This window comes from Camponotus vicinus, unplaced genomic scaffold, assembly GCF_025532165.1.
Source record: "Camponotus vicinus isolate PSW18456_S1 unplaced genomic scaffold, iyCamVici1.0 SCAF_5, whole genome shotgun sequence".
In the NCBI taxonomy this organism is placed as follows: domain Eukaryota; kingdom Metazoa; phylum Arthropoda; class Insecta; order Hymenoptera; family Formicidae; genus Camponotus; species Camponotus vicinus.
Window position 1 is genome coordinate 14594024 of NW_028141977.1, and position 9791 is coordinate 14603814.

Consider the following 9791-nt stretch of genomic DNA (forward strand, 5'->3'; position numbering starts at 1 on the left):
TCATATGTTCGAAATTATATAATTGTATTTTCGTTGTTTCCTCTTTGATATATGTATATCGTCGCTTTTAATTCGCGTAATGTAACGTCACAATTCATATGTTCAAATTTTTTTTTTTTATCTACTTTTCCGTCTTCAATAACCGTCGATTATGCGATAGATATCGCTATAAACGCAACTCAAGAGGGATATACATGTAAATTCATCGAAACGAATGGGGAAAGACATACGGACGAGTTCCTCCGTGCCCATACTTAGTATGTACATAGATTTTAATTAGATACGCATAGAGGAAGAGAAAGAGAGATATACATATATATATATACGTTATATTATATAAAATTAAGTACAATAATCTATATGAATGTCCATTTAAGTGATTCAATGACACCACGAAGAGGAGAACGAGATATTTTCAATTGTGATTCCACTTAGAATATACTCGATACTTTCTCTTAGAGACCCGCGCTCCTCGTTTTCGGGATATTTCTTCTTCTTTGGTATCAGTGAACTAGATTTTTCCCTCGTTTACTACGTCTTCGTACGGAAAGACACCAAGAGCAGGAACGATATTCAGATATTCGTCCCACTCGCTGCCAGCCGCTCAGCCTGTTTAGACGAGCAAAGTCCTTCGAGAAGTTATCGATAACTCTTCCTTTCGTGTCGTTTCGCGATGGTACGGTTCGTTAAAGCTCAGGTACACCCTGATCCCGACGCCCTCGAAAACGAGATAAACGACCGGGATGCCTTCGGCTTATTTTCGAACGGATTTTCCTCTCTAATCGCTAAACGATGAATTAGTTTTTAGGTAAACAAAACGGTGACATACAGACAACGCATAAAGAGCGCGAAATTAATCGTCGGACAGTACTATACCCGTCTTTCCCTTTAATACCAAAACCTCTAGTAAATACACAATGTAAACGAATATTATAATTAATGATAATTATGCGAATGCAGAAATGTGAAAAGAAATAAAAAGGGATAAAAACGAAAGAAGGAACGAAACGCTGCTCCGATTTATGGACAAATATAATATCACGAGAGTCATTCTAAAAAGCGAAAACTAAAAAAAAAAAACAAGAAACGACAAAAAAGACAATGACAAAACACGATGAAAACGTTGTGACGAATCCACTGGAGTTTGAGCTTCCCAACTTGAGTCAAGGGTTTTAGCTGCTGCAGCAAGCAATCACAAAGCAAAACAATTATTTGTAATCAAGTAAGAGATTCCCCCGCGCGAATTTCGTGCCGTCGTCCATCGGGGCGACGTATTCGACACGTCGGTGAATCTCTCGGGGGAGGATGACTCCCGAGAAAGAGTCGACGGGGAAACGCGTCGCTTCGTTGAACGACGACATTGAATTCGGCAGGTGATTTGTATATGCTGCCGCTTAAAAACAGAATGCTGCTTCGCATGGCCAACGATTGTTCGCTGGATCGCATGAGAAACGCGATTATAAACTCGCGATTAAAGAGAATCACACGCATATTATCTCCGGACGTTAATTCTTAACTGGAGTTCTGCTGTCGAGTTAGATCAAGTATTTCGGCAGGCTACTAATTGAGAATTAAATTGAGAGTTTTTACGGAATGTTACACACTACCAAGATACTTTTTCAAGTATTACGTATAAGTAAGTTTTACGTGCGATGCGGAAGGTATCTTTTTTGCAACCCCCGGGGTATTGTGTCAATAATAATAATGACTGGAATTTATTTTCTCATGCGCTCTAGCGTTCATGTTGGCTGGATATGCTCGTGTGTACCTACCTACCTAGCTTTTTGCGCGCTACGCATTTTTGACTCTGCTAGGAAAAGGAAATGAAAAATGAAAAGGAGGGCGAAAAAGAAAAGGAAAATGGTCGATTAGTGATTGAAAAGAAAGAGAAAGAGAGAAGGGAAGTAGAACAATGAAATGCGTAAGGTGTATTTTTACTCTGCGGAGAAATCAGTCAGCGCTTCGACTTATGGTCGCGATTGCCACGATTATTTGAACGAGATGGGGAACAAACGGGAACGCTCACTACGTTTCGGCGATTAATCCGCTTAATCGGATTACCCGCTGACTATTGTGCTGGCTATTTCCGAAATTGCGTCCACAAAGTTTCGACGGGACTTATGAGGATTTCGTTTATAAATTCAATTCAATTGGCAAAACGTTTAGGGAAAATGATGAAAATGAAACATTTTCTTTAAACATTTCTTTCGAAATGTAAAATGTAAATAAAAATCAAATTAAAAAAGAGAAATTATTTTATAGGCATATCTCTTTTTATCCAATATAATGATTAAAATAATTAGAAAAAAATAATGAAAATCAAAATGAAGGAATAAAATAAGCTTTTAAGGATTTTATTTCTTTATCTGACAAAAATATGGAGAAGAAAAATTGAGAAATAAGAGCAGAATATATCTTTTCTACACTTTTTAGTTCAACATGATTACAATATCTAATATACATATTAGATAAAAATATATTAAATCATAAATGAATTAGATTTTTCTTGAAATTATAGCGAATGAAATGTTAGAAATATCGAAATAAACATTTTTTTTTAAAGTAGATGTGTAAAACATAAAATGCAAAAATATATACTATAAAACATCCAGAAACAAAGTTAATCACTGATTTATAAGGAAGTGAATAAAATACCGCGCAAATAAAATTTTGTTTAAAGTGTTGTTAACATTTGAAAGGTTTACTGATGAAAAGTGCCTGACGTCACTTGAGGTATCAAGATGCAATGCGTAAATAAACAAGCAAGTAACATCAAGTGTACTTCTTTAAATGTACTTCTTAAAGTGAAAAGTCTGTATCTAATTTATTAAATAATTTTCAAGTAAGGTTTTTCAAAATTAATTCAAGATAAAATTATTAAATTGAAATAAAATAGCCACGTTCTTTTTTTACATTTACTAAAACTGTATAAGATAAATAATTAATAAAATTACCTACACATGTGTATTGAGAAAACTCTTTAATTTCAATTTAATATAAATTTATGTTTAAATTTACTATTATTATTAAATTTACTATTTTAAAACTTTATCAAATTTATGTTGCAATATTATTAATATACATAAGAAAAAATTTCGATTGTTGCAATATGTTTATTATAACTGACTTTTGACTTTGCAAATCTGTGGATTTATAAACTAAAAGTTTAGTAGCTAATATTTGTCAGTTGATTATTTTCCACAAATAAAAACTTATCAAATGGTATTTAAACTATGTAATTATAAGATAATCTACGATACACAATGGACTTTAATTTCAGATTCGAAATCATAAAAAGATTAAACATAGCGACAGAATGAAAATATATATAACATATAGTTTTTCGATATAACATATATTTTTATTTAATTTTTATTTGTATTTTTATTTAACAGTAAATCGGCCATGATATTTAGATAAAAGCAGATCCTTCATCGAATAATAATTCGAATATCGCGAATTAAATATAAAAGTGTTACTGGATTTCTCCGCAGAAAAACCACCTTGAGACTTCGTGTGCAAAATGTTTCCCTTGTCGGTACGTAATAATTCGCACACAACGAGAAGTCATGTAAGCGCAAAAGGAAAAGAAAAGTAGGGAGAAAGAAAGATAGTGGAAGGAACGAGATGAATTTTTGTATGGAATACAAGAGAGAAGCAACCGGATGTTATTTCATATATACGTACCTACGTATATAGTATACGTGGGATACGTATATGTGAACACATTCCGAGATTGAGCAATCGCTCCCTCGATGCTGTGCGCGATTCTTCAAGAGAGAGTTCCTTTTATTCAGAGTACTATTATATATGTATATATACGTGTATGTATGCAGACTTTTTTCCCCGAATATGCGGGCGATTTTCCTCCGGCTGGCATGCAAATCGATCGGAAAAAAAAAAGAAAGAGGGCAAAGGAAAAACATATTTTGATATGAGGAACAGCGGCGAGTGTCATCTCCCGCCACGTGTCGCGCAGCGATTTTCGATAATTGTCAACGGCAGAGGAATGCCCCTTCCCCCCATCCCCCCTGTGTAAAAGCGATTAACTTATATTTGCAAACGTAATGGAAAATTGTCTAGATAAAGAAAAAGAGAAAAAAAAACAATTAAGCGACTTTCTAGATAAAGAGCCTTGACATTGGTAGTTCGATGTTTATGGATATTAAACTTTCGACTAAGCTAACGAGGAAACTCTATATAGTATTTTTGAATTAGATTATTTAACACCTAGAGAGCGGTATATTGTAGCCCTTAGGACGAGAGTTTTACCGAACGAAACTAATTGCATGTCGATGTATCAAGCATTAAGCTTAATAGCTTTAGTAGATAGTAATCATTGTTGCTATACGGACGCCCTTTGCTGGGATTTTCCCTGCGATTCGCCGCGACGGGAGATCATCGAGAGCAGCCCGCGGACATTTTTGCGCGCTGCCGTTTCGTTATTTCTTCATTTCCGCTTTTCATGCTCTCCTTACGGCTTCTCCTCCCTTGTCCCTCTATCCGTAAACGAAAGAGAGTGCGAGAGAAAGAGACAGAAAGAGATAGACAAAGAAGGAACGATTTAATCTCGCGTTAGTAACGCTTTAGTGTCTCTAGGTAATATTATACACGAACGTATTATATACAATGACTTAGACGAAGTAGGCTATTCAAGATGAAACGAACTAAACGAACAAAGCGAAACGCTTCTTTCGAGCTCTCGCGACAAACTTTACTTAGGAGGCACGCTCTTTATGGAAAATACTCTATTTCACATTGGACACAGAGAGACCTCGTAGCCGGAAATACCTGCCTTGGAAACGTTCGTGTGTACCTTCGGCCTGAAATCGAAGTAAAGCGTGTCCAAAATATTCCCCGCCCCGTCCTCTCCTTTGTCTCTCTCTGTTTCTCTCTCTCTCTCTCTCAACAGTTGCACTAGAGATTATCACGATCGCTTATCGATAGAAAAGTGTCTACTCTACTGATTAACTTGAAATACTAAATCCTATAAAAGGAAAAAGAGAGAGAGAAAGAGAGAGAGAGAGAGAGAAAGAAGATATCTATATATTACTTATGGCTTGCGAGACAATGTAATTACACTTTAATCAACGACTTTTCAAAGTATAACGTATTATAGAAAGTAGCACCGGAGTTCGCTTTTTGTCCGGATCAATATTTAAATAATAGAGATCCGACCTCTCACCCCTCTTGCCCCCGCCCTTCCCTCCCATTATCTTTGAGTCGTCATCTCCGTGTTGAAATCGATTCAAGTCGAGCGTATTTCTTCCCCGCTTGTGTGTAAGCTTTGCGCCTCTTGCGAGTTGCTTCTTAGACCCTCGATCCCACTTACACGCGCACAAACGCACACGTATATACATACACACACACACACACACATATATATGTGCATTTGGACAGATGCGGAAATATACAAATATACGTACACGTGTCAATGTCTCAGATAACGCGTTTTATCACACTCAAATAAATATATTCGCATATCTTGAAAGCCACGCTACAGACAACCATGTATAAATAGCAAAATATGTATCTCTTATTAACGCGCGCGTAGTTAAAATCGGCTTGCTTAACAAACGATACTTCGTTACCTTTGCTATTCGCTGCATTGACAATTTCCTTCCGTATCAGGTTGATTTCTGCCGTGGATTCAAAAACGATCACAAGACATCATTTTCTTATTGTTAGTTTGAAATCAGGCTCGTGTTGTATATGTTCCAGATCCAAAGATGAATTATGTGGAAATTTTTCTGTAATTATACAATAATTCGTTATAGCGAGGAAATAATTAAAGTTAGTGAAATATAATGTAAGAGATTTTATTATGCTAAAAGAAAAGAGGATTTTACATTTAACGTAAACTTTTTTTATTATAGATTTTTTCTTATTTTATAAAAATATTTCAAATATATAGAGGATGATAAGCGGTACTTTAATATTAAATTCACTTCTTTCAACCGATAACAATTATTACTACTCGGTTTGTATTATTTTATTCGAGTGCCACTATCTCGCGCTGCACTTTCAGCTTTCATACGCGATTCGTCTCAACTCACCGCGGTTTTTTCGACAGGCAATCTACGGGAAGCAGAGAAGCGAGCGAATCGCGTCGCGCGGGCATGCGATTCATGCGACACGACGACGAACAGCTGAAGCGCTCACGTGACCGAGCGTCACGTTGCATCGTGTTACGTCACGCGATCACATGGCCGCGCGGCGCGATCGCGCGCCTCATCTGTCACCGAGCGGATCAGCTGTGCCTACCATGCGCGTAGCAGCCGCGACCTGTCATCCTATCTTCCGGCCTCGCGCGCGCGAGGGCTTAATTTTACGGACGTCTTTCGTTGTTACGACAATGTTTCTTTCCTGTCAAGTGTTTTCCCCGAAATTGTGATGCGAGACACATCTTTCGTTGGCAGTAGTTTTAGTTCCCCGGTGCCTTTATCCTCTCGGAAAAAAAATGTGATTCAATGTTACATTTTATTTTATATCTTACGAAGATGGCTTGATCTCTAATCCCTTATTCCCGCCGTCACATACCCTCTCTTCCCTTTGAACATAATAACACGGTCGCCCCCCTTGACTACAAGTTTTCGAGAACAAAAGAAAACATTAAAAAAAAAAAATTAACGGTGAACAACGCGTGAAGACTAAATTGAAGTAAATCTATCGGGAATCTACAAGATTAAAGAACAAAAAAAATTAAAAATTACGTAAAATAATTAAGGTCATGAATTTATAAAGATATTTACACTTTAAGAATATATATATATAAAGAGAATCTTCTGTGGCAGCATAATATACGGAAAATTACTAGTTCGACACTTAAACTAACCGTACGTTGGGGACGAGGACGAAGGATTTTCTGGATACATAGACGCGAGGATAGTGTGTCCTGACGATCCTTCGGATCACTGCGTCTTCCGACAGTGATGTAACTATTAACATGTAATCCCTTAACGTTATATTTTTCCGGTGGTAGCTCGCGCGTTCACGCTAAACGCTTCGTTTCTAATATCGGTATCAACACACGAGCAAGAATGCTTAGAAGCGTCTAGGACAGCGATTACGTCGCGTTTAGCGAAAATAGCGAGAGCTGCACTAGCCGCCGGCAGTTTGTGATATATTTAGTGAAACAAATTAAAAGATGGTTGTTATTCAAATTAAAAAAAAGAAGAAAGAGAAGGAGAGAGAGAAAGAGAGAGAAGAGAAACGCCTAGCGGTTTTACATCACTAAACACACACAGACACACAGACACATGCACACACATACACATACATTGAAAGGATTTGGTAGTATAATTGCGCGCGCTGCTGAGAGCAATCTGATTCTGCGTATAACGTTGAAAATAAATCTCATAGGGCATTCCGTGGTTTTTAGATTATAAGCGGGAAGCTGCCTTCTTCAAAGTCAGTTTTTGTGATCTCCGCGATTTGAGAAGAATATTTAAGAATAGTTGATGTGTGTGTATGTGAGACGGAAATGACTTGAAAATTGAAGGCGACTTTTTAATAGCGATATTTACATACACGTCAATCTTTATCGTTATGATGTCTTATATAGTTGAAAAAACAGAAATCTGAGTGTAAAATCTCTAAGAAATAAATATGCCTATTTAATATAAGTATTTCAAGATTTCTTGACAGTGTTCTCCATTTTCTTTTTTTTCAACTTCAAGATTTCTCGCACGCACGTATTGAACTGAAGGAATAGAAAATCTCTTGAAGTAGTAGTTATCGCTTTAACGAGACACCTTCAATTTATCGGCATTTGTTGAGGGTGGAACCGTGGAGAACAGAACAAAACGTTTCTTTGAAAAGGCATTAATCGACCTATTAGCTTAACATTGTTTAGCATTACTCGACAATTTTATATAGCCAGAGTTACACACACACACACAGACACACACGCACACACACATACATTTCTACTCATTACGACACATAATTTTTTATAACGAATTCAACAACGCAGATTGATCCACGCATCGTCACCGATCTTCTCTCAGCAGCGTCGAGATTGTCGTGTATAACTAATTGTAAATTCTAGATATTATCGCGCGTATAATAAGGAAAAAAGCGATAAAGTGAGAATGTAGCGATAAACTATCGTAAAGGAGAGGAGGAATAAGAAGAAAGAAACACAAAAAAAATACTGATAATACACGTAATAACACACACATATACACTATATATTGTAATATTATTTTTCGAACATAGTAATGTAAAATGTAGAATATAATATATATATTATATATATATTATATATATATTATCGTATCGTAACGATCATTTCGTATAGCGCTAAGTTGAACGAGGTGTGTTTTTGGAGGTTTAAGAGAATTAATTAAGGTAGGCCAGGAAAAGAGCGGGCGGGCGTGCAAGAGCGGCGCGAGGTATATATATATATACACACATATATAAATATAAATATATATATATACATAATACTGATATTTTTACCAAGTTTTTCGAATATTGGGGGTCCCCTCGATTCCTATATAATGAGAACTTAAATGTACCCCTCGCGCCACTGCCGCCTCCTCCGCGTCATTTATTAGCAAGCACCCGCTGACCAGTCGTTTTGAGATTCGATTTCGAAGCTGTAGCTATGATGTTCAACTTTGTACAATTTTGAAAGCAAGCGACACGCAGACAACGTAAATAACGAAATCAATCGCCACACTTACTCCGAAATTGCAATTTCTGCGATTCGTTTCTAATGTAGTTAATAAAACTCCATTTTATATTTAAGGGAACAGTTGACATTTTTTTTTAACAAATCATATAGCATAAAGTGAAGATGCATTACATTGTTTTTTCCATACGACAATGAAGAATTGCAGTGAATATGCGAAATTGTATCATCTGATTGAAAACAGATAGAAAAGAATCTATATTTTAATAGATATGAATTTTATAAAATATTTTTAATTATAAATAATTTTATTAGGAATAATATATTTGATATATATATATATATATATTTTTTTTTTTTTTTTTTAATATATATTTCTTTAATATTTATTTGGCAATTACTTGAAATCATACTGATGTCAGTTGTTCCTATATCGTAATAAGTAATAAAATTGTGAGTATTACTATAATGTAACAGAAAAAAATAATAGAAGAAAGGTATTGTTGCAGTTTGATAATCTTGAATTTTTAACGACTGGCCCGCGGAGAATTTTCAATTTGTCGCGTCGGGGATGGAAACGACGCGGACGAGATAATTCGACAAAATGTGATCGAAAGATGAACCGGCGTCGGAATGCGAATCCTTGTCCGATCTCTCAGGGCGTTTCATTCCCCGACGCGATGCGTGCGTATTTTAATTTTGCATTGTCCGCGAAAGGACGAAGAATTGAGCAGAGAAAGAGGCGTGTACAGTGGGAATGTGGTTGGTTGCTGTAATACGAGATAAAAAGAGAAAAAAAAAGGAAAGTCTCAAAATCCACTTCCCCGTTCCCTCTCCCGCCCTCCTCTCTTCCTTCATCTCCTACTTTAAAAATCCATCATTTGTGGGAACTCCTCGAATGTCGGCCCGAAATGGACAACATAAAGCGAAACTGTTTTCCGATGGCGAAAAAAAAAACGGACTGTATAAATTTGGCGACGATTATCCAATACGTAAAGAAGGAAAATGTTTTATTAATACAACACGTGTTGCGTTTTAATATAGTTATCGGATCATTATTGGTTGTCGAGAATACGCGCGCCGATCGAAATTCAAAACTTACGACGAGTTGCGACTGAGATAGACCTCTTCCTTTCGTTTTGTTTTTATATGC